This window comes from Mustela erminea, chromosome 1 (genome assembly GCF_009829155.1).
Source record: "Mustela erminea isolate mMusErm1 chromosome 1, mMusErm1.Pri, whole genome shotgun sequence".
NCBI classification, from domain to species: Eukaryota; Metazoa; Chordata; class Mammalia; order Carnivora; family Mustelidae; genus Mustela; species Mustela erminea.
The window spans coordinates 156,050,792-156,076,199 of NC_045614.1; the positions used below are offsets into that span (position 1 = coordinate 156,050,792).

At 38.1% G+C, this 25,408-nt stretch overlaps 1 pseudogene; it reads left to right on the top strand.

The window, feature by feature from the left end:
- The first annotated feature begins 2,035 nt into the window (after positions 1–2,035).
- On the top strand, positions 2,036–3,582 carry LOC116566930 (annotated as a pseudogene).
- The last annotated feature ends 21,826 nt before the right edge of the window (positions 3,583–25,408 follow it).

Genomic DNA, 25,408 nt, shown 5'->3' on the forward strand with positions numbered 1-25,408 from the left:
AAACATTTCTCAAAAGTATCCGTAAATGTGAGGTGTATTGTAAGCAGGTTTGGAAACAAGAACATAGAAAAAGTCAAATGATTAGAAAGCAAGAAGAGCACATCTAGTAGAGCCACCCTAACGGGTGAGGGAACCAGATCCTGGAGCGCCAGCAATTTTCAAAAGAAGTTTAAAGGTCTTTAGTGCTTCACCATCAACCGAAATCAGCTGCTTCCTACATTTTGCTATATTCTCTCTCCTCTTCTGATTATCCGTCTTCCTTTTCACTCCTTCCTTTATACCTGTTGGTGTTTCGGTTTCTTTTTCTTATATAAGTTGCTGGTCTTTTAAACATGCGTTGGTTCAAGTTTTTGAGAGACGAAACTTGATTCCTTCTGCTTCTCTTTTCATGACAAGGCACATTATAGGTTGTTGTGGATTAATCGGGTTCTCATCCCTAATTATCAACTGAAGAAGATAGGAGGATGTAATACATTTAAAATTGTGACAAATTTGTCTTGTGTGGCAAGGGGTATGAACAAGGCATTTTTACTTTGAGCAGTGGTCCTTTAACAGTATCTCCTGAGAGCTTATTAGACATGCACATTTGGAGGGCTTTACCCCAGGCTTTACCTCACTCAGAAACTCTGAGGGTGAATGTCAGTCATCTGTGTTTTGACAAGCCCTGTGAGTGATTCTGACACACACTAACATTTGAAAACCAGAGCCTTAGCAGGGGCTATCACAATATTATTGAATATTTCATTTACATAATCTCTCTGTATCTAAAGTTTTCTACTGGTAAGAGGCAACATTACTTCCCTTTCATTTTTTTGCCCTGGAAATATAATGGAATTTTGTATATTATCTTTTCTTAGCTATGGGTTGTGCATGGACGGAAAGCAGGTGTATAGTTAGATGAATGCACATTCTCCGATGAGACAACACTAATACACACAAAACTTCCAGCACGTTATACAAATGCTATATGTAGCAATAAAAGTTTCCTTGCATGTTTCCAGCCATGAGAAACTCATTCCATTTGGTTTAATTTGACCACCTCTCCCAGTCAGACATCTATACTCTTCCCACTAGAGTAAGACAGAATGAATTTAGATTTGACTCTCACTTACTGAGAATCTAGTATATGCCTCATTATCTCTTTTAGATCTCCCAATTACTTTTTGTATTAGGCATTTTTACATCCGTTCTGTGTGTAAGTCCTTGGAACATTTGTAGACACCCTTATGTATTTCTTTCCAAGCAAAACAATCCTAGTTCTGTCAGTTGTTTCTTATATGATACAGTTTTAAAGCCTTTCAAAATTCTCTTGCTTTCCCTAGATGCACAGTTCCTCATATTTCAATATTTAAATATTACACATGTAAGCAATGGTCTGACACATGTGGCATATTACCTCTTTTATTCTGGACAAAGTATTCCTATCAGAAAAATATAAAATTATTTTCAATTCCCAACCATATAACTGTGGCTCATATAAACTGATGTCATCACAGGTCTCCCCTGACATGATTTTTTTTTTTAACTGAAGTGTATTTTACATCTGTTCCTATTAAATATCATTTTAGTAGTTTTAGTCATCATTCCAATCTGTCATGATTTCTTTGAACTTTGATTCTCTCTTCCTTTCTTTTTATTAGCTATTCCTCCCATATGTCTATCATCTGCGAAGCTTATAATCGTGCTTTTATGTCTTTGTTCAAGTTGTTGATAAAAATGTTGAGTAGAACAGATTCCCATAATAATGCACATAATACTAATATTTTATATTTGCATGGTGCTAAAGCATTCACAAAGCATATTCATATACAAAATCTCATTTGATACTATAATCCTGGATGGTAGGAAGCGCAACCTTATTTGCTTTTCCTCTCATTATGGATAAAGAAATGATGCTAAGAGAACATGAGTCACACCATTACTAGTAGAGTTAGTAGTATAAATTAGATGTTTTAAGGGGGTTTTGTTTAAGAAGGCAGCAGGAACCCACGTGTGAAGGAAAGGCTTGTGGGGTCGGGGACAACTAGCAGTCAAAATGAAGGCAAAGATGCTGAGCCAGAACCCGGACAACTATGTCGGAGAAATCAAGCTGGACTTACAAAGAATTCCAAGAAACTGTGATCCTACTTACGTTTTTTTTGAGGTCCCACAAGAATACTTAAAAGCTTTAAAGGCACCAAACTGGAATGTGTATTTACGAAACCATTGTTTGCTTTCCTGGGTGGTCACCGAGATGGAGTCTGTTGCTTGGCAGAGCATCCAAAGACCCTGACTGCTGCCCTTCCTGGGGCATGTGATGGAGAGGTTAGAATTTGGAACTTGACTAAATGAAATGTATCTGTAGGGCACCTGGGTGGCTCAGTAGGTTAAGCCTCTGCCTTCAGCTCAGGTCATGATCTCAGGGTCCTGGGATCCTGCTCAGTGGGGCTCTCTGCTCAGTGGGGAGCCTGATTCCCCCTCCCCACTGCCTGCCTCTCTGCCTACTTGTGATGTCTCTCTCTGTGTCAAATAAATAAATAAAATCTTCAAAAAAAAAAAAAAGAAAGAAAAAGAAAATGTATCTGTATAATGCAAGCACATGAGGGTTTTGTACAAAGAATATGTACTTACTTTTGTGGGACTTCTTTTTCTACTATTGGTGATGACAAAACTGTGGGGCAGTGGGAAATGGATGGACCAGGTAATGGGGGAAGAGGAGAAACCATTGCATACCACATTAGGAAAGACAGTGTGTGCGGGAATTGATCATCACTGGAGAGAAACTGTTTTGCTTCATGTGGACAGCAAGTAAACATTTGGGATAAACAAAGAACAAGTTCTATATGTCCAATGACCTGGGGATTCAGCAGTATAACTAGTATTAAAGTTAAACCAATTGAGATGTTTATCTTAGAAAGTTGTGCTTCTAACAGGAATGTAGAACTATATGATATGAGGCATGCCAGTCCTCTGAAAAAGGTCATCTTCGATATGAGAACAAATACAATTTACTGGAGCTCTATGGAAGCTTTCATTTTTACTGCTGCAAATGATTAGAACGGTATAGTTTTGATATGCATATACTGGACATTCCCCTAATGGTACATATGGATCATGCAGCTGTGGGGCTTGATATGGATTAATTTCCCACTGGGAAAGAGTTATATGTGCTAGTTTTGATAAATCTATTTGGCTCTTTCCTGTGGACAAAAGTAGAAGCAGGGAAGTCTATCACACAAAGAGAATGCAACATGTTATCTATGTAAAATGGACTTCTGACAGCAAATACATTATATGTGGATCTGATGAAATGAACATTTGTCTATGTAAAGCCAATGCTTCTGAAAAATTGGGTATGCTTCCATCGTGAGAAAAAGCAGCCAAAGATTATAACCAAAAGTTGAAGAAGACATTTCAATATCATTCTCATATAAAACACATTGCTTATCACGGACATCTACCAAAATCTGTCTACAGCCAGATTCAGGAACAGTGCATCATGAAAGAAGCACATCAGTGATAGGAAGTGAATGGTCTCAAACAGCAGGATTTGTGTCAATCGTGTCAGAGAAAAAGAAACACATAGTTGCAGTTGTGAAATAACCCTTGATACTCCTACCAATCCTGATATATAATTGTGTGTTGCATTTTTTTTTAAAGATTTTATTTATTTGACAGAGAGAGACACAGTGAGAGAGGGAACACAAGCAGAGGAAGTGGGAGAGGGAGAATCAGTCTTCCTGCAGAGCAGGGAGCCCGATTTGGGGCTAGATCCCAGAACCCTGGGATCATGACCTGAGCTGAAGGCAGAGGCTTAACAACAGAGCCACTGAGGCTCCCCTCCCTGTTTGTTGCATTTTTAAATTTTATTTATTTATTTACTTGAGAGAGAGAAAGATTGAGAAGGTAGTGGGAAGGAGCAAAGGCAGAAGGGTAAGAGGACTCTGTATTGAGTGCAGAGCATAATGAGGGGCTTGATCCCACAACTCTGAGACCATGACCTAAGCCAAAATCAAGAGTTAGAGGAAGCTTAACCAACTGAACGACCCAGGTGCCCCTATTTGTTACATTTTGATTTGCAAACTTTGCAAGTAAAAGTACTGGCTTTTCTGAGCCGCTAAGGGTAATGGAGAAAAGATGAGAGCAGAGCTGAGTTTTTTAGGACAAGCATGAGTTAGCCAGATGGACATGAGGGATAAGGGGCATTCCAGGCCAGAAGAGTAATTATACAATGAACAGAGGTATGGGTATGGGGGGAGTGTTGGAAGATGATGGAGAATTAGACAGAGACACACAATTTAGAAATGTTTTCTTTTACTGATGGTATCGCCCTACTTGTAATGTTGATTAACCATGTCCTGATGAAAATCTTAAATATCTTTAATTTTTTTAAGAGGAAACATCAACACTTCAATTATTTTCTTTTGACTTTTTTGCATTTAATTTCTCTGGGTTTTAGATTTAAGAAACTAAGGTGTTAAATTAAGGAAAAAAAGGAAAGTTGTGTCTTGATTGAGTTACCTAACTTTATTTGCATAGCTATGTACATTTTAAAATAGAGCACAACATCAAAACAAACAATAATATCCCTGCCATGTTATGCAGAGGTATGATTACACAATTTAAAACTCAATTTTATTGTGCATACATGAAGACTGGTTTTTGATTGCTCAGGTTTTTTTTTCCCAAACTCATAACAATTTCATTCTTCATCTTAAAGTTCTAAGGTTCAACTATATTTGAATTATCCATAAAAGAAATCATAAGTATTTTCTCTGTAGGAAAATACCCCCTCATACTTCATAACCTGAAAATGACTAAAGCAATTTGTACACTAAAAATGGGGGGAGGACACTCTTTGTTCTCAGACAAGGGCAAGGGAGCTTGAGAATCAAAGAATAATTTCTTGAAAGAAAAGGTTAAACAGGTCAAAAAAGAAGGTGATAGTGGATGTTGTTTTGAAATGTTAACAATAGCAACCCTTCCTACTTGCCTCTGGTTACATGGTCTCAAATAAAGCTGTCAGAGGCTAGCATCCCAGGATCTCTCTGCAGACCCTCTTTAAGGGCCATAAAGACCCAGTGTTCGCCATCGACTTGCTTCTACTTTAGAGTGAGAGAAACACACACGATGAAAGGAAGGTTAAAATCTAAGGCAGACAACAAGGAAGCAGCTGAAAGGGCTTGTTCACCCTGCAGCGTAATGAAAGATGTTGGTTCCGAGGTGGAACTTATACTTTTTCAGAGACTTCTGGTTGCCTAGAAGTTTGCAATCAAAGAGGAGTCAGAGTCTGATGTGGTTGCAAGGGAGTGGTGCCCATGTTGCCTCACTCCCCCATGATAGAAGGGCCACACAAGGCACATGTATTGAATTGGAAACCTCTGGGAAGTTCCCCAACAGAAGGCCTCCAGTTGTGTTCTGCCGAAGCAGTCAGCTCCAAAGGGACCTGGCATTCCTACTACAAACAGAACGTGACTGAGTCGCGTGGCCTTTTCCTGCCACTTCTGTTCTGTTCTTTGCCAGAAAGCTCTGGCAAGCCCTGATTATATACACAGAGCATTTTACCATGCTGTGGGAAAACCTCAAAGTCTAACTGTCTATGAAATGGGTTTGGTTAAAGACCTGTGGACCTCCTAATCATACTACATGAGACAGTCTTATCTAGAAAATGAGCCCACATTTAAATGGGACCTCAGTTAGGTATGAATAACGGTATAGATATTGAAAACCACTAACACATTTCAAAATAGGAGTGTGTAGAACAAAAAGATAGCCTTAAGAAAATATGGACACACTCAACGTTAGATACCATGCACTGAAATATTAATAGACTTAAAGTTAAGATGATAATAGGTGTCATACACCAAAGCTGAAAATAAAGACAGACAAGAACCTGGTGAAGAAGAATCAGAGTTCACACAGTCACTGACTGATTTATTGCTAGTAAACCGACTGAACTTAATTAAAACGGAGTAGCTTTCTTTAAGTGAGAAATTTCTGTTTCATCACCCTTTGCTTGTGTTTTGAATTGAGACCCTGACATTTACTGTAGATAAGGTCACAGTGTTGAGCAAAACTGAATAGTGACTCTCTGTCCATCAGGGACCTCGGCGCAAGAGTAAGAATGGTGAGACCAAAGGGACACCAAAACACAGCCTTTACCTAGATCCCCCTTTTGGTAACATTTTGCTCCTTTTGCTTTATCTCTGAAGATATCTTAAGTAGAAGAAAATTCAGATGATACTGGATGCTTGAGTGACTTTCCTGAAAATCTAAAAGAGATGCTGTTCTACCCATTCCCATTTCTTTACTTCCTGACTTGATCTTTGCTGCACTGGCAGGCTCTTTCCTCTCTGACCATCGAAGGGAAACTGCTCTCCCAGGAGCCCTCAGCATCCCACCTTTACCTGAGATTATTTCCCAAATTTGTCTCCCTCTTTACAGGCCCAGGGCATCATTATGGAGTTCTCTGCAACTTGAGTCCTGCTTCCACATTTTCTGCCCTTGAGAGCCTTATTCTTTCCCTTCTGTCTCCATATGCTTGCTCAATTTTCCCCCCCAGCCCCCACAAACCTCTCTCTACCTGCTACCCCTCCCATCTGGAAGCAATCCTCCCCCAGTTCCATTAGTATTAAAAGTTATCCTTATTCAGTCTACACTTCTGACCTGTACTGCATCATGCTCCCTCCTACGGGAAGTGCACGTTTGCATTTTATCACACCCGCCCTGGCCCAGATGGGCTCACCCTTCAATCCCCAGTATTTTTAGAGAAAGGGAGGGTTTTATTGCAATTTTTAATCTGATATTCATGGCTTTTCAGCTGAAAATTTGGCTTTCTGCTGTCAAGGAGAAAAAGTATTGTTCAGGATTCTAGAAGCCTAGAGCCTCCACTTTTCCATCTCTGTGTTGAAATGTTAGGTGGAGTGTGAATTTTGATGAACATGGCTGAAAGGAAGTAATGGGTCAAGAAAAGAGGGAACAGATTCAGTTTGGGCTGGACTCTAACAAATGCTCCTAGCTTCTTTACCACTTAAAATTCTTGGAGGGCAATTGTTGGTCTCAGAGTACAAATAACTTTCTTTGCCAGGACATACTCAAGGGGTTACTTTTTTCCTTTCATCCTAGATGCTTAAGTGATGCACTGAGAATGTGGAACGTTGTGATATGCTGTTTTGAGCTGTTGTCTATTCATATCCTTGAATAGCTCTTTAAATTTAGGTACTGCTGGCCATCGGTTGGCTTGCCTGCAAAATGAGGACATTGGATTTGAGTATTTCAAATGTCTAATTCATTCATAAATGTGTGCATAACAATTCTGAAGCATGCTGAAAGGTAGAGTTAGGAATTCTTTCCTTGAAAGAGGAAAGTGTCAAAATGAGACAAGGAGGATTTAACCCTCCTTGTTTCTACCTGGAATTATCCTACTGTAACAAAGAGAAGGCAAGTTATTATTTCACACCCAAAATGACTATAGGTACATCTGCCTTCCTAATGAAGTGGGGTAAAATTATTTCTATACACTATTTCTTTCCTCTCATGAAGATTGTTTGAGACGATAGAAAGTAGGGAAATCTCAAAGTTTCTTTGAGTCATTTGTATTCTTTGAGGGGAAGCGAGGGAAAATCTGTTGCTTGGCATTATCCCCTAGTGAATCTTTGGGTATGCAGATAGCAGGGTCTGGGCTGGATAGGCTGCTGTCCATAATAAGGTGAAGGAAGGTGTCCTCTCTGGGAGGGTACAGGAAAAATCCCCAGAAAACAGTGAAGCACGGAATTCTTAGACAGCCAGGCAGTAGACTGAAGCAGACACCTGTCACGTCAACACTTAAGAAAAGTCTGCTTCATGCAATGCCTTACGTGAGAAGGTTTGAATAAAAACAAAACAAACAAACAAACAAACAAAAAACAGCTAGACAAAGTGAGACCTGAATAAGATCATAGTTCACTGGAAGATAGGACTCAAAACTAGAAGGAATTATTTGCAAACATTTTGGAATAAAGGCACATAAAGAACATGTCTTATTTACCTATTTGTCTATGGTTTACAAAGAAAATTAGCACCCATGGGGCATACCTTTCCCATACCTTATGTTCTTGTGCCTGAAAGTTGTAGGAAGCCCCATGTATGTGAACACGTTTGCCTTTTAAATGAGGCATAATCAACTGCGAAAGGTTCATGCTCCAGTTTGTAAACTATGAGGACTAATTTGGCATAATCCATATAATAAAACACATTACAAAGGGAGACTTTAAATATCATAACTTTTATCTGTAATGTAGACTTAATCCCATTTTGTTGTATTACTTTTTCCCAGCTGTAATGTTGACGTCACGGTAAACGTTCCAATCTGTCAGCACACCCTCAAACATTTTTCATTCCTTTAGAAACTTGGGAGCTGTTGTGGGTGATAATCAATACTAGATAGGACTGTTGAATTACTTGATATCATGGCTTTTGAAAAAATACTAAGTTTTATTGAAAATATATTCATGATGCCTTAGTACAGTACCTAGCACATGGTAATTGTGCAGTAAGTATTAGGTATTGCCAATATTATTATGTTTGCAGTTATTATTGGACAACCAAGTATGATCCTTTTTACAATTATCATCTTACTAAAACCAAACAGCTCTTTAAGGTAAACATCATTACTCTAGTTTCATAGAAAAGAAGCTTGAGGTTCAAGTAACCCAAGTGTTACTTACCTTCCTATGTTTTAATAAATAGAAAATGGCAAAGTGACTGTTTAAACCCAAAGCAAATGTTCCTTCCATGATACATGGTTTTCAGACTTCAGGCTGCCTCCACTAGAGATGAAGTGATTTTGGGTGGAATGCAGAAAAACATTAAAAATATTTAATAGGTTTAATTAATTTTAAATATGTAAGAAAAATATTTGTGATCAGTAGTTATGGATTTGGGGGTATAGCAATGATTATAAAAATATTCTTAAAATTTTTTTATCAGTGTAAAAATGTACATTAAACTTAAAAATATGTATTCATAATAATACAACTCTAGAAAAAGTCACAAAAGAGGCATTTGAACAGATGAAATTTATTCTTTTATTTATTCTTATTTACTTATTTATTTTGAATGGCTGAAACTCAGTTAACACAGCAGTGGATTACATTTCCTGGATTTTCAAACTTCTCTCTTCAGGAACTCACTGATGGCTTGGGAACTAGGAAAATCTACCCACACACATACACAAAACATATTTTCTTAAAATGTCCCTAAAACTTTTGTCTATTAAATTGTTATTGTCAACGAAATACCATTCTAAAAGCAAGTAAATCTTCTTATATGCCATAGCATCACCATTCTCTCTCTCCCCTCACTTGCTACTTCTTACACTCTTCTCTAAGCTACAGCCTCACTGGGATGACACCAGCCATCAGAGGAAGGTGGTTGTCTGAGCACCTGAGGGACTTGATCCACTCCAAATGTTAATTTTATCCGGGCCTTCACTTTCTTTTCTTTTTTTTCTTTCTTTCTTTCTTTTTTTTTTTTTAGAAGAGGTGCAAAGAAATCTTTTTTTTTTTTTTTTAAGATTTTATTTATTTATTTGACAGACAGAGATCACAAGTAGGCAGAGAGAGAGAGGAGGAAGCAGGCTCCCCGCTGAGCAGAGAGCCCAATGCAGGGCTCAATCCCAGGACCCTGGGATCGGGACCTGAGCTGAAGACAGAGGCTTTAACCCACTGAGCCACCCAGGCACCCCGGGCCTTCATTTTCTAGGATGTACATCCTGCCAGAGTAGCATGGGCCAATACCTGCTCTTGTTTTTCTGTGTGTAGAAGAGATCCCCACACAGAGATCCCCCAGCTCTGTTATTCATGGCCTCCCCTTCAATGTCGGCTGGACCTGGTGATTTGTATCTATTGGGTAGAATCTGACAAAAGTGATAGGATGTCACTTCAATGTAATTATATTACAAAAAAAAACTGTGACTTGCTGCACTGTCTCGCCTTTGACTTCTCTATTTGTACTTTGAGGAAGCAAGCTGCCATGTTGGAGAGGCCCACCTCACAAGGTGACTGAGGGCCTCCTCTCATTAAAAGCCTTCAAGGAACTGACACTCTCAATCCAACGCCCATGGTAATGGTGTCCTGCCAATAATCATAGGAGTAAATGTAGAGTGGATTTTTCTCCCGTTGAGACTTAGATTCTGTATGCACGGCCTTCACCAAATTGTGTCCATGGGAGGTCGGGAAGGAAAAAACCCAGCTGTACTGTGCCTAGAGTCCTGACCTACAGAAACTGAAAAATAAATGTAGTTGTTTCAATCTACTGAGCTTGGGAGTAGCAATAGATAACTAATATACTGCCTTACTAAATTAGATTTTTAAAAGGTCACATTGTGCACCTTCTCTGTACTCATGGCTTTATTTTACTCACTTAGGGAGAATTTGTCATCAGATATTTTTTATTGACCTTTAACTTCCTGTAAGATATTCCTCATTTCTAATCCCACCAACCCCACCTCCAGTTATTTCTGGAAGATACCCAGGATGTTTTTTCTCTCACATTTTCTTATGAATAAGTGTCATTAGCTACAGGGAGGTTTCTGTCTTTTCCTCCTATCTGTCCATAGCCATCTGCTGCTGAGCTCTCTCGTAAATCTGGGGAAGAATTTGTCAGCCCTGCTTTTAGTAGAGAACAATTCAACTGCCCCACTCCAGGAATTTCTACCCTCTCTGTGCACTGATACAGAGGCTCCTAGAGCCTTCCAGTGTGTCAGGACAATATGGGAAATTGACAAGCTGGGGTCCTTGACAACCTGAAGCAGTTCCAATTCCTGGGCTGAAGGAGGAAGAAAGCCTATTTACCCATTGCTTACTTTAAGCTTTTCTTCTTTTATTATATGAACATTTAAAGCCATAAAAATTCTTAAAGACGTATCACAGCCTTAAAGACATATCATAGATTTTGAGATTTTTTTTTTTTTTTCTCTTTTTAGCTTCACTCTCTTTCCTCTTTGTGATTCCGTTTGGATAGCTTCTATTGCTAGGTCTTCAAGTTCACTGTTAGTTTTTCTTCTGCCTTGTCTAATTTCAGTGTTTTTAATTTCAGATATGGTGGTGTTTTAGCTTTGGGAAATTATTGTTTTTCATATGCCTTCCATTTCTCTCCTCATTACACTCATGTTTTCTTTTAAATCCTTGAACATATTTATAATATCTCTTTTTTTTTTAAGATTTTATTTATTTATTTGACAGAGAGAGAGATCACAAGTAGGCAGAGAGGCAGGCAGAGAGGAAGGGAAGCAGGCTCCCTGCTGCGAGCACCATGTGGGGCTCGATCCCAGGACCCTGAGATCATGACCTGAGCCGAAGGCAGAGGCTTTAACCCACTGAGCCACCCAGCTACCCCTATAATATCTCCTTTAAAATTCTTGTCTACTAATTCCAACACCTCTGATTTTTTCTGACTCTATCTCTACTGACTGATTTTCTTCTGATTATGGGTACATTTTCTTGCTTCTTTCATCCTAGTAATTTTTGAATGCTTATTAGATAATGTAGAAATTAAATTGTAGAGTTTCTGGATTCCTTAGGCTTCTTTTAAAGAATATTGAGATTTATTTAGGCAAACGTTTAAAATTACTTGCTAATCAACTTGATCATTGTAAAGCTTGCTTTAAGCGTAAGCCTTGTTTATTAGCTTAAACCTAGAGTGCCCTTTAATCTACCTCAACTATGAAAGCAGGACATTCTGAGACCTCTACTTAATGTTCCAGTGAGGACTCTCCTCTCTGCTTGTTTGCAAATCAAATGTGTCCCAAACCTGAATGATCTTTAGAAACTGTTTAGATTACAACTCTTCAGTAGGTGATTTTTTTTCTAGTGACTGTTCTTTGTTTAGTCTTATGAAGACCTATCCATACACATTTAGCTTGTATTCTGCCAATGCCTCAAGGAACCCCTGTGCAATTTCTGGCTAGCACCCTCCTCTCTGGTACTCTCCCCTGCAAAGTCCAACCACTCCAGACCCCTCAACTCTGCAAAATCACTGCACTGTCCTTGGATTTCTCTTTCCTGTGCTTGACTATCGTTCAATACCCATCATTTGTTTACTTTTTCTCAAAGCCTAAAGTCTAGCCTATTGTATAATGTCTGAAAATAGTTGTTTTCCATTTTGTGCAGTTTTATATTTTATACAATATTTTAGTTGTTTTGGCTGGAGGGTAAGATTCTGCCACATTGGTTCCTAAACAGAGATTTTCTGTGTCCTAATATCTTAGAAGAGATGAACAGCAACTGGTTTATCAGTTTTCATTTCTCTTCTTCTTAGAATAAGAAATAAGTTCATTGGGATTCAGCTGGAAGGCAACTCCAGGTGATAGGCAGCAAGTTATATTCAGAATTACTCCTCTCTTTTACAACAGTGCTTTGCTGTTAGTCCAAGCATTCAGTCTATTCTTTCCTTCCTTTAAAATGGGTCTCCACTCAAGAGTCTTCAGTATTCAAGCAAATAGACACAGTCAGGCCAGGGACACCTGTCTGCCAGATTAGTCCAAACATGCTTGCATCTAAGCATGGGGTATAGCTCAGGCTTAGGAGTTCTAACCTCCCTCCTAAACCTTTATACACTTATGAGATGTCCTTTGTTTTGATCAGCTGTAAAATGACACTCTGGCTCCTTCTTCCTTCCATTACACATTTGAGGTAGATGAAAGAACTCCTCCTTTTCAATTATTTGTTTAGAAAGTTGCCTATAAGAGATGGTCAGTTTTGATATTCACCTCCTGTGTGCATGTTAGGGAAAATATCCTGCCTATAGCAATGGTTCTGAAGAACCACATGAGCAGTTGTTGAAGATTCGTATGGGTGGTCTTTATTTTTCTAATATCAAATCAAATCTGATACTAAAACCTTCTACTTCCTTAGGTTAATGAGAAATTGATCTTCTGTCATTAATTGAGATTCTTCCCTTGAGGGTATGAAATGATTCTAAGGATTCTTACTCAAAGTATAACTTTTAGGGACATAGCTCTGTTTGGGGAACATATCTGTTGTTTTTCATTTTCTAAACGTGGACATGGTACCTGAAGGAAAATGGCCCTATGGTCTTTGTATCACACTTGAACAGAAGGATGTGGCACCTGGAAGATGCACTCATGTGGTTTAAGCTCTGGAAGAGTGACATACAACCAGCCACTTCCAAGATTTTCCATCTCCCTTGGCTCTGTCAAGGAGTAGTGCAAGCACTCCTGGTATTTTCAGGGTCCCTCTCCTCTCTTGGTCCTGAAGAATCTCTTCTGTTTCTATTCTGTCTTTTTCTTCACCAAGAACTTGCCTTGCTTTCCAGGGGCATTACATTATTTCCCAGCTTCCTCAGAAACAGGTATTAAGGTGGTGGTAGCAATCTCTCTATACTGCCATTAGTCCTGAGGTAAGAGGACACTAACATATAACATCTATTTCCTAAAAAGAAAAGTGAGAATTACACACACACACACACACACACACACACACACATTGTCTCAATAATTTACACCCCCCCTTTTTTTTTGTTTAAGTTCAGTTAGCTTCTGGTGGTCTCATACATAGTTACTGTGCTGTATTTTCTAAATAACTTTAACTATTTATAATATCTACTAGCTGTTGTTTTGGAGTCCCTATTATTTTAACTTTTATAATATGTATGTTTACAGCTTCTTGAGAAAATGTGTTCCATTTTCTCAATAGGGATAGAGCCTGAAGGAGAAAGACAAAGAGTAATTTTATAAGAAATTGAAATGTATCCCTCTGATGATTTTGGCAAAAGAGCCAAAGAATCCCTTAACATGGCAAATTTTTTATGTCAGTAGATGTGAATTTAGCATCTACTATGAGTACATAACACACTATATTAAGTATCAGATATAGATTCAAAGATGGTCTCCACCCTTCAGATGCTTGTATTCTGACAGACTACTATACTGCGTTATGCTTGCCTCCTAGTCTTCAATTTTCACCCCTCTCTTTTTCCTGTCTCTCTTTCTTTGTCTCTCTCTCTCTCTCTTTCCCTCCTCTTCTGTGACTCTGTTCCTCCTTTTCATGGGTTCTTTCCTGACATTTCTGCTTCATTCTTCCTGTATGCCGAATTTCCTCTTTGTCTCTTCTTCTTCTTCTTCTTCTTTTAAGATTTTATCTATTTATTTGACAGATAGAGATCACAGGTAGGCTGAGAGGCAGGCAGAGAGAGAGAGAGGAAGAAGCAGGCTTCCCATTGAGCAGAGAGCCTGAGGCAGGGCTCAATCCCAGGACCCTGGGATCATGACCTGAGCCAAAGGCAGAAGCTTTAACCCACTGAGCCACCCAGGTGCCCCCTCTTTGTCTCTTCTTAATCAGAGGGTTTTTTTTTTTTCCCCTTATAACTTGCCCATGCTAGCAGGATGGTTACCTGACCCCATTTTAGCTAATTTTCACTTTTTAAAATTTAGCTACTTTTTACTTTAATTCTCATTCTTTTTTTTTTTTTTTTTTTAGAATTGCTTCATTCATATATTTACAATCCCAGGCACTCGACAAATGTGTATAGTATGAATAGATTTTTTTTTTGTACATGATCTTTGTTTTTTAATTTTAATTTTTTTTTTATTTCCAGCATAACAGTATTCATTATTTTTGCACCACACCCCGTGCTCCATGCAATCCGTGCCCTCTATAATACCCACCACCTGGTACCCCAACCTCCCACCCCCCGTCCCTTCAAAACCCTCAGATTGTTTTTCAGAGTCCATAGTCTCTCATGGTTCACCTCCCCTTCCAATTTCCCCCAACTCCCTTCTCATTCTTAACTGCTTCCATCATTCAGATTTATAATGTGTAACTCAACGTCAAAGTACACGATCTCATGTGTTCTTCACAATGGTGTTCTGCAGTAGGCAAGGCAACTGTTATTATTTACATGTTACAGATAAATTTATTAAGGCACAAAAAGATAATGTTACAGCCATAATTTAGTAAGAGAAATTGAAGAATAGAACAAAGACCTTCCAAACTCTCAATACCAGGTTCTTTACAATGTACCACAAAGCCCTTCAAGTTTCTTATGTTTGCTGTGTAACCCTTGACCACATAAAGGTTGTGTTGTTCGATGCCACCCAGATTGTTTTAACCCCTCACCATCTTGAGGTGGGGAAGACTATGTCTTACTCAACTCTCCTCTGCCAGGGGAGTGCATTCTGAGGATCTATTAGCTGTTTAATAAATAGTTGATGATATGATACTAAATATGCCCTGCCAAAAGTAGTGTACTGGGTTGGGCATGGAGGGAAAGCTGAGTGGGACAGTGGCACAATGAGACATTCTCTTGGAGATCTTGTCAGCTGACATTTTTACACTGATGAAATGTGCTCGGTGTTGCAAATGATAATCCAGTGTTGAATCTCTCCTTACTTGCATGGAATTTTAGGTTGTGGACTTCAGTCAATAAAAATGGAAATGGAGTTCCAACTATGGGAGGGAAAAATTACCATTTCCCCCAGAAACAGATTGATCTGACATTTAACACATGTCAAAAAACATGGAGTTTCCTCCCCAAACACATAGCTGCCCTTTGATTCTGGGAAGGTTATCACTTTTTCTTCAGTGACTCTCTTCTGCCTCTCTGCTTTATTTATGTTGCTCTTGGTGGTGGGCTACAGAGAATTTTAGCTTGAAGGGAATACTGTTCCTCATTAAGTATATCATGTGGCCATAGGTTTTATGCCTTACTGATATGCTTCTTAGTTTTTCTATGCTACTTTTTCACTTCAGAAGGAGTTCATGTATCACAGTCTCCTTGTGAAGCTTCATGACATTAACACCTGCCTTCTCCTTGCTGCAAGGAGGTGTATTGAAGATTTATGTTTATAAGAAGGATTGAATTCCTTTGAGCTAGTTGCCACCAATGGAAATGTTATTACATACAATCTATGAATGGAATAAGCACCTCAGATTGATTGTCTGATTTGTTCAATGCTTTTCAATAAACAAATAGTTAGTGAAAAAAGAAAGTAGGAATGAGTGCAAAGAAACTGTCTCCAACCAAATGGGGGTTTTTGATTGTTCAAAAAGAAGTCTTAAAAAAAAAAAAAAAAAGCCTTCATTGTGTGGAGAGTTTCTGTTTTTGTTTGTTTGGTTTAAGATTAGCAGCAAACCAGGAACATTCTCTTCATCTCTGTCTACCATTGCACATAATTTTACTTCCCATTAAGTCCTATTCCAAACTCATCTAATTCCCAGGTTAATCTCACCTCCTCAGATTCTAAGGGGAGAATGCTTTGGAAGAAAGATCAAGGGCTTAGGACCCCAGTGTGGCCACAGTAATGACAAACTCTGAGTCCCAGTTTCTTCATCAGAAAGATAGGGATAATAAAAATCTAGTCCTTTACTTGAAAGAGCTGTAGTTAAAGATATAAGGCAAGAGAGGTATTTGTAAATTAGTAAAGACTATATAATTCTAGTTATTTTTATGATCCTTCCTTTGTCTTGTAGATTCTTCCTGACCTTAATATAATACTCTGTTTGCACTATATTAATGCGTCTATTTGAAAATTACTTTCTGAGCCTTTCCAAGTCCTTTTTGTGGCTTATATATTCCCCAAGGACAGGACTGTCTCTTCTGTTTCTTTATATTCAGTGCCTCCTGCTTTCACACTGGTGCACTGCCAACTGATATCATCTTGAACATAAAGTTCTCTGAGAAACAAGTGATGGAAAATGACTTTGGGTCATCCACAGACTATGATACCAGCAATCTAGACCATGTGCTATCATCAGAAGAATGAGAGAAGGAATTCAACAATGAAGTTTTAAACCACAGCAGTCTTGACATGAAGCATAGACAAATGGTTATTAGCATTAGCAACAAACTCCAGTGGGTAAAAGGTAAGAGAAGTTAAAAAAAAAAAAATACTGCCTTATGGATAAAGGCAGGGTTCCCTTATTAAGTCAAAGCAGGCAAACTTTGTGGCTTAGCAAGTGGAGAACTGAGGCCCCATTGGGAGCCCCTGACTCTCTTCTCTATGAGGTTTATCTTTCTCTTGGACACTTCACTGGGAATCCATTGCCACTGGCTTTTCCCTAAAGACTCTGCTCTCTCCCTTAAAAGCTCAGACCCAAACATGGACAAAATCCCTTCAGTACAGTTAAAAAGAGTAGGCAATGTCAACACGTTTCCTAAAAGTAGCAAAAGGCAAGTGAAAAAAAATGCAGGAAATTTCAAATCAGTACATTTTACAAAGCCTAGGTTCGTAGACTGTGAGAGATGCCAACTTGTTTCCAAGGTTCACAACTTGGTCCACTTTTTCCATCAAGAGCTGCTACAATGTTAAAAAGCATCTTACCTGTTTTCCTGCTTCCAGAATATCTATCTAACTAAATAAGGGATTGTCATCAGACCTCCCTCTTTGTCTTTGCTCCTTGGTTACAAACTGTGGGATAAAGGCTAAAGAAGAAACTTCTGCCTCTCCACTCACCCCCCCCAACCCTGGACCCTATTACTAAGTTTTTAATTCATGAAGGCAAACTTTTCCCCTGGCCATTGCCATAATTTGTATTTGAGGTTCCACATAGTTTACAAATAAGAAATGGCTTGCTCTTTTGCATAAGAAAATCTCATTTTTGCAATAAAATTATATCTATACCACATTAACTATGCACATGAAAAATAAGGGCTCCTTTCTTCACACTGGAGAAAACTGATTCTTAGCTTTTGAAGATTCCTATGTTAATTTTCAGGAAAACCCATGGATTTGAGGGATTGGGTAGCATGTTTTCAATTTCAATTCCCACACCCCACAATAAGGTAATTACTAGTTATTGCTCAATGTTGTTTTAGCTGGAACCTGTCTATATGCTCATTGCTAGCGTATTAAATGAGAAATCATTTGCTTTCTTCCTGTAGTCTGTCAGAATGTTTTATGTGTAAAAAGTGAGGCCCTAATTGAGACTGTGATGTATCTAAAGACTGAAAACAAAACAAAACAAAACTGAGTCAAAGGAAGGCTTTTGGAAAAACCTGGGACACTTTCTCCCCATGACCATAATTTTCAAAATTACAATATCACAACCATGATATATTCACCTTATTCAGATTTCCCCAGTTTTACTGGACTCATGTATATGCACATGTGTGCGAGGGCAGGTGTGTTAATAACTGATTAATTTTGCCATTTGTGATGACTTGTATATATAGTAACACAACCAAGATATTCAACTGTTACAACACCCAAGAATTTCTTGTAATATCCTTTTATAATCACACCTATCTCCTTCCTATGTCCCCTCTTGCCCCTAAACACTGGCAACCTATTGTCGGTCTGCATTTCTAAAATTGTGTTATTTTAAGAATGTTATAAAATGGAATAATACAACCTATAACTTTTTGAGATGGGCTTTTTCCTACTAATTCCTACGTAATTTCTTAGATATCCATCCAACTTGTTGCATTCAGGAATTTATTCCTTTTTATCAATGAGTAAAATTTCATAGTATGTATGTCCCCCAGATTGTTTAAACATTCACTTGTTGGAGAATATGTGGGTTGGTTCCAGTGATTGGCTTTTTGAAATAAAGCTGTTATGAATATTTTGGGTTTTTTTTTTTTTTGCATGAAAAGAAAGTTTTTATTTTTCTGGGATAGATGCCCAATAGAACAATTGCTGGGTCATACAGTAATTTCATGCTTAGCTTTGTCATAAACTGTTAGACTATTTTCCAGAGTATCATTTTAAATTCCCATCAGTAAAATAGAGTGAGTCAGTTTCTCTGAATAGCCTCACCAGCATTTAGAGTTGTCAGTACTTTTAATGTAACCATCTTGAGAGGTGTGTGGTGATATCTCATTGTGATTTTGTGTTTCTATAATGGGTAATGATATTGAATACCTTTTCATGTGTTTATTTGCCATTTGTGTACTCACTTCAGAGAAGTACCTGTTCATGACTTTTTGCCCATTTTCTAATTTGATTGTATAATTTTAATTTATTTTCCTTGTCCAATACTGAGAGTTATTTATATATTTTAGATACAAGTTCTATGTCAGATATGTATTTTGTGAATATTTTCTCATAGTCTTTAGGTTGTCACATGGACTTTCACAGAACAAGTTTTAAATTTTGATGAGGTCCAATTTATAATTTTTTCCTTTTATGGGTCCTGTTTTTGTGTCAAGTATAACAATCTTTGCTTAGCTCTATAGTCCAAAGAATTTTGTCATATATTTTTTTTTAATTTTTGTTGTTTTATTTTTTTTTAAGATTTTATTTATTTATTTGACAGAGAGAGAGAGAGAGATCACAAGTAGGCAGAAAGGCAGGCAGAGAGAGAGAGAGAGGGAAGGAAGCAGGCTAACCAGCTGAGCAGAGAGCCCGATGCGGGGCTCGATCCCAGGACCCTGAGATCATGACCTGAGCCGAAGGCAGAGGCTTTAACCCACTGAGCCAGCCAGGTGCCCCTATTTTATGTTTTACACATAAGTCATTTGACTCATTTTAATTAATTTTTGTATAAGTTGTGAGGTATAAGGTTTTGGTAGAAGTTTTTTGTTTGTTTTGCCTATGGATATTCCATTGCTTTAGCAATTTTAATTGAAAAGGCTGTCCTTCTTCCAGTGAATGAGTTTCACCTTAAAAAATAATTTGATCATATTTCTGTGGGCCTGTTTCTGGCTTTGTTGTGTTTTCAGTAGACCTACATGTCTATTCTTCTACTAATATCATACTGTCTTGAATACTGTAGTGAGACAGTAAACCTTTTATTGGGTAGGGTAATTTTGATTCCTAATTATTCTCTAAAAAGCTTGTTTTAGCTATGTTCTGTGACATGTACCTTACAGCAAGCTTGTCTGCAAAAATAACTTGCTGGGATTTTGATAGGAATTAAATTTATAATTCAATTTGTGGAGAATTCACATTTTCACCATGTAGAAACTTCTGATCCATGAACATGGCATATTTCTCCATTTAAAGGCCTTCTTTGTTTCTTTCATCAACATTTTTTAACTTGTAGCATACAAATTCTTTGAATATTTTGGTAAGTGTATCCCTAAGTATTTAATTTTATTTGGACCAGTTACAATTGATATTGTGTCTTTGTTTAGTTCCTATATGTGTTGAACTTGTATCTAATATCTTACTAAACTTCTAAACTTACTAAAGTTCTAAGAGTTTTTGTAAACTCTGGGATTTTCTACATGGACAATCATACCATCTGCAAATAGAGATAATTTTATCCCTTCCTTTCCAATCTGTATGCCTGGTTAGAACTTCCAGTTCTATGTTGAATAAGACTGGTGAGAACGGACATTGCACATAGCTAATATGTTTTAAAAACACCCTGAAAAAGCAGGGTATGTTTAGAGGGACAGAACTTGTGTTGGTCCAGCTTACTGGAGAAGCCTGGATTGTTTAATGTGTATAGCCATAACAAATATCAAAATCCATCTCCTAATATTTGCAAACTCAGCATGGAGGAAAAAGGTATAACAATTTTGTGTTGCTGCACGACACTGGGCAAGATTTGGGAAAACCTGCAAAAAGGAAGATTTGGGCTTATAAGAAGAAAGAACATTATAGTAGAAATACTCTCTGGCATCCATGAAGGATATCTCATGAAGATTTAGTTCTCATTTCTAAAGGTATTCAAACAGAGGCAAGATTATCTTCTGTGAAGAAGGACTGTGTAGAAAATGCTTCCCCTTGAGTCCCTGCTCTACTAGAAGTTCATGATTGTTCTCCCTCTAAAAACATTCAGTTAGTTGCATTTTTCTTTTATGGGGTTACTGAATCATACTTTTTGTGAAGGCATGACTTCAGGCACATAAAAGTTCTCAGCTCATAAAGCTAATTAATAAAGGATGGTCATGGTGATGATAACATAAGAATCACATAGCATGGAGCAAACACAACCCTAAATAGGCTTTATGGGTAATAAGTATTGCAAGTCAAACTCAGCTACTTTTTGAAGAAACTGTTGTTTTTTTTTTTTTTCCTTAACCATATACCTGCTATTTTTCTCTGCTCAGTACTTGCATTTTCTCCCCACATTACAATGTGACTGATCTTTTGCACTATGAACAAATAATAGGCACCACCTTCTGTTTCTACTTTTTGAAACAGCTTCAGGAGAATAGGAATTATGTCTTCCTTGAATGAATCCGTCAGGCCCTGGATCTTGTTTTTTGGGAGGTTTTTGATCACTGCTTCAATCTCGTTACTGGCTGTTGACCTATTCAGGTTGTCAATTTCTTCCTGTTTCAATCTTGGTAGTTTATAGGTTTCCAGGAAGGCATCCATTTCATCCAGGTTTCTTAATTTATTAGCATATAGGTATTGATAGAAATTTCTAATAATTGTTTCTATTTCCTGTATGTATTATGTGTGTGTGTGTATCATGTTAGTCATGATCTCTTCCCCTTTCATTCATAATTTTATTAATTTGGGTTCTTTCTCTTGTCTTTTGGATAATTCAGTCTAGTGGTTAATCGATCTTATTAGTTCTTTCAAAGAACCATCTTCTAATTTTGTTGATCTGTTCTACCTACATTTCTGGTTTCTGATTCATTGAAATCATAAATCAGTTTTCTGAGTACAGATTGTTTGCTCTAATCTTTATTATTTCTCTTCTAATGCATGGATTAGGCATTATTTGTTGTTCTTCATTTCTTTCTTTCTTTCTTCTTTTTTTTTTTTTTGGAAATTTGTTTATTTATTTGACAGACAGAGATCACAGGTAGGCAGAGAGGCAGGCAGAGAGAGAGAGGAGAAAGCAGGCTCCCTGCTGAGCAGAGAGCCCAATGCAGGGCTCAATCCCAGGACCCTGGGATCGGGACCTGAGCTGAAGGCAGGGGCTTTAACCCACTGAACCACCCAGGCACCCTCTTTCTCCATTTCTTTAAGGTGTAAAGTTAATTTGTGTATTCAGGATTTTTCTTTTTTTTCTTGAGTGAGGCTTGGATGGCTATGTATTTCCCCCTTAAAACAGCCTTTGCAGTATCCTACAGGTTTTAGACTAATATATTTTCATTCTCATTAGTGTCCATGAATTGTTTAAGTTCTTCTTTGATTACCTGGTTGACCCAATATTCTTTTTTTTCTTTTTTTTTCAATTAGGAATATATTTTTTTTAATTTTTTATTAACATATAGGTATTATTAGCTGCAGGGGTACAGGTCTGTGAATCTCCAGGTTTACACACTTCACGGCACTCACCATAGCACATACCCTCCCCAATGTCCATAACTCAACCACCCTCTACTCCCCCCACTTCCCTCCAGCAACCCTCAGTTTGTTTTGTGAGATTAAGAGCCTCTTATGGATTGTCTCCCTCCCAATCCCATCTTGTTTCATTTGTTCCTTTCCTACTCCCCGAAACCTCCCAGGTTGCCACTCAAATTCTTCATATCACAGAGATCCTATGATAATTGTCTTTCTCTGATTGACTTATTTCACTCAGCATAATACCCTCTAGTTCAATCCATGTCATCATGAATGGCAAGATGTCATTTCTTTTATGGCTGCATAGTATTCCATTGTATATATACACACCACTTCTCCTTTTTCCATTCATCTGTTGATGGATCTAGGTTCTTTCTATAGTTTGGGTATTGTGGACATTGCTGCTATAAACATTCAGGTGTATGTACCCCGTCAGATCACTACATTTGTATCTTTAGGGTAAATACCCAGTAGTGCGATTGCTGAGTCTTAGGATAGCTCTATTTTCAACTTTTTGAGGAACTTCCATGCTGTTTTCCAGAGTGGCTGCATCAGCTTGCACTCCCACCAACAGTGTAGGAGGGTTCCCCTTTCTCCACATCCTCGCCAGCATCTGTCATTTCCTGACTTGTTAATTTTAGCCATTCTGACTGATGTGAGGTGGTAGTATCTTCTTGTGGTTCTGATTTGTATTTCCCTGATGCCAAGTGATGTGGAGCACTTTTGCATGTGTCTGTTGGCCATCTGGATTTCTTCTTTGCAGAATTATCTGTTTATGTCCTCTGCTTATTTCTTTGGATATTGAGTTTGATAAGTTCTTAACAGATTTTGTATACTAGCCCTTTATCTGATATGTTGTTTGCAAATACCTTTTCCCATTCTGTCCATTGTCTTTTGGTTTTGTGGATGTTTCCTTTGTTGTGCAAAAGCTTTTGATCTTGATGAAGTCCCAATAGTTCATTTTTGTCCTTGCTATCCTTCCCTTTGGTGATGTTTCTAGGAAGAATTTGCTGCAACTGAGGTCAAAGAGGTTGTTACCTGTGTTCTCCTCAAGGATTTTGATGGATACCTGTCTCAAATTGAGGTCTTTCATCCATTTTGGGTCTACTTTTGTGTGTGGTGTAAGGAAATGGTCCAGTTTCATTTTTCTGCATGTGACTGTCCAATTTTCCCAACACCATTTGTTGAATGTCTTTTTCCATTGGACATTCTTTCCTGCTTTGTCAAAGATTAGTTGACCATAGAGTTGAGGGTCTATTTCTGGGCTCTCTATTCTGTTCCATTCATCCATGTGTCTGTTTTGGGACCAGTACCATACTGTCTTTTTTTTTAAAGATTTTATTTATTTATTTGACAGAGAGAGATCACAAGCAGGCAGAGAGGCAGGCAGCGAGAGGGGGAAGCAGGCTCACTGCTGAGCAGAGAGCCCGATGCGGGTCTCGATCCCAGGACCCTGAGATCATGACCTGAGCTGAAGGCAGAGGCTTAACCCACTGAGCCACTCAGGCGCCCCCCCCATACTGTCTTGATGATGACAGCTTTGTAATAGAGCTTGAAGTCTGGAATTGTGATGCCACCAACTTTGGCTTTCTTTTTCAACAATCCTCTAGCTATTCGAGGTCTTTCCTAATTCCATATAAATTCTAGAATTATTTTTTCCATTTCTTTGAAAAAAATTGATGGTATTTTGACAGGGATTGCATTAAACATGTAGATTGCTTTAGGTAGCATAGATATTTTCATATTTGTTCTTCTAATCCATGAGCATGGAACGTTTTTCCATTTCTTTATGTCTTTCTCAATTTCTTTCTTGAGTACTTTATAGTTTTCTGAGTACAGACTGTTTGTCTCTTTGGTTAGGTTTATTCCTATGTAGCTTATGATTTTGGGTGCAATTGTAAATGGGCTTGACTCCTTAATTTCTCGTTCTTCTGTCTTGTTGGTGTATAGAAATGCAGCTGATTTTTGTGCATTGATATTATATCCTGACTCTTTACTGAATTCCTGTACAAGTTCTAGCAGATTTGGAGTGGAGTCTTTTGGGTTTTCCAGATAAAGTGTCAGATCATCTGCAAAGAGTGATAATTTGACTTCTTCTTTGCTGATTTGGGTGCCTTTAATTTCTTATTGTTGTCTGATTGCTGAATCTAGGACTTCTAGTACTATGTTGAATAGCAGTGGTGATAATGGACATCCCTGCCATGCTCCTGACCTTAGGGAAAAAACTCTCAGTTTTTCCCCATTGAGAATGATATTTGCAGTGGGTTTTTCATAGATGGCTTTTATGATATTGAGGTATGTACCATCTATACCAACACTGTGAAGAGTTTTGATCAAGAAAGGATGCTGTACTTTGTCAAATGCATTTTCAGTATCTATTGAGAGTATCATATGGTTCTTGTTCTTTTATTAATGTATTGTACCACAGTGATTGATTTGTGGATGTTGAACCAACCTTTCAGCCCAGAAATAAATCCCTGTTGATCCTGGTGAATAATCTTTTTAATATACTGTTGGATCCTATTGGCTAGTAGTTTGGTGAGAATTTTCACATCTGTGTTCATCAAGGATATTGGTCTGTAATTCTTTTTTTTTTTAATGGGGTCTTTGGTTTTGGGATCAAGGTAATCCTGGCCTCATAAAATGAGTGTGGAAGTTTTCCTTCCATTTATATTTTTGGAACAGTTTCAGGAGAATAGGAATTAATTATTTTTTTAAATGCTTGACAAAATTCCCCTGAGAAACCCTCTGGCCCTGGGCACTTGTTTGTTGGGAGATTTTTTTTTTAAAGATTTTATTTATTTATTTGAGAGAGAGAGAGAGTGTGAGAGGAGAGAGGTCAGTGGGAGAAGCAGACTCCCTGCCGAGCAGGGAGCCCGATATGGGACTCGATCCTATGACTCCATGATCATGATCTGAGCTGAAGGCGGTCGCTTAACCAACTGAGCCACCCAGGCACCTCTGTTGGGAGATTTTTGATGACTGCTTCAATCTCCTTACTGGTTATGGGTCTGTTGAGGTTTTCTATTTCTTCCTGGTTTAGTTGTGGTAGTTTATATGTCTCTAGGAATGCATCCATTTCTTCCAGATTGTCAAATTTGCTGTGTATAGTTGCTCATAATATGTTCTCTTTTTTTAAGATTGTATTTATTTATTTGACAAACAGAGATCACAAGTAGGCAATGAGGGAGGCAGAGAAAGAGAGATGGGGAAGCAGGCTCCCTGCTGAGCAGAGAG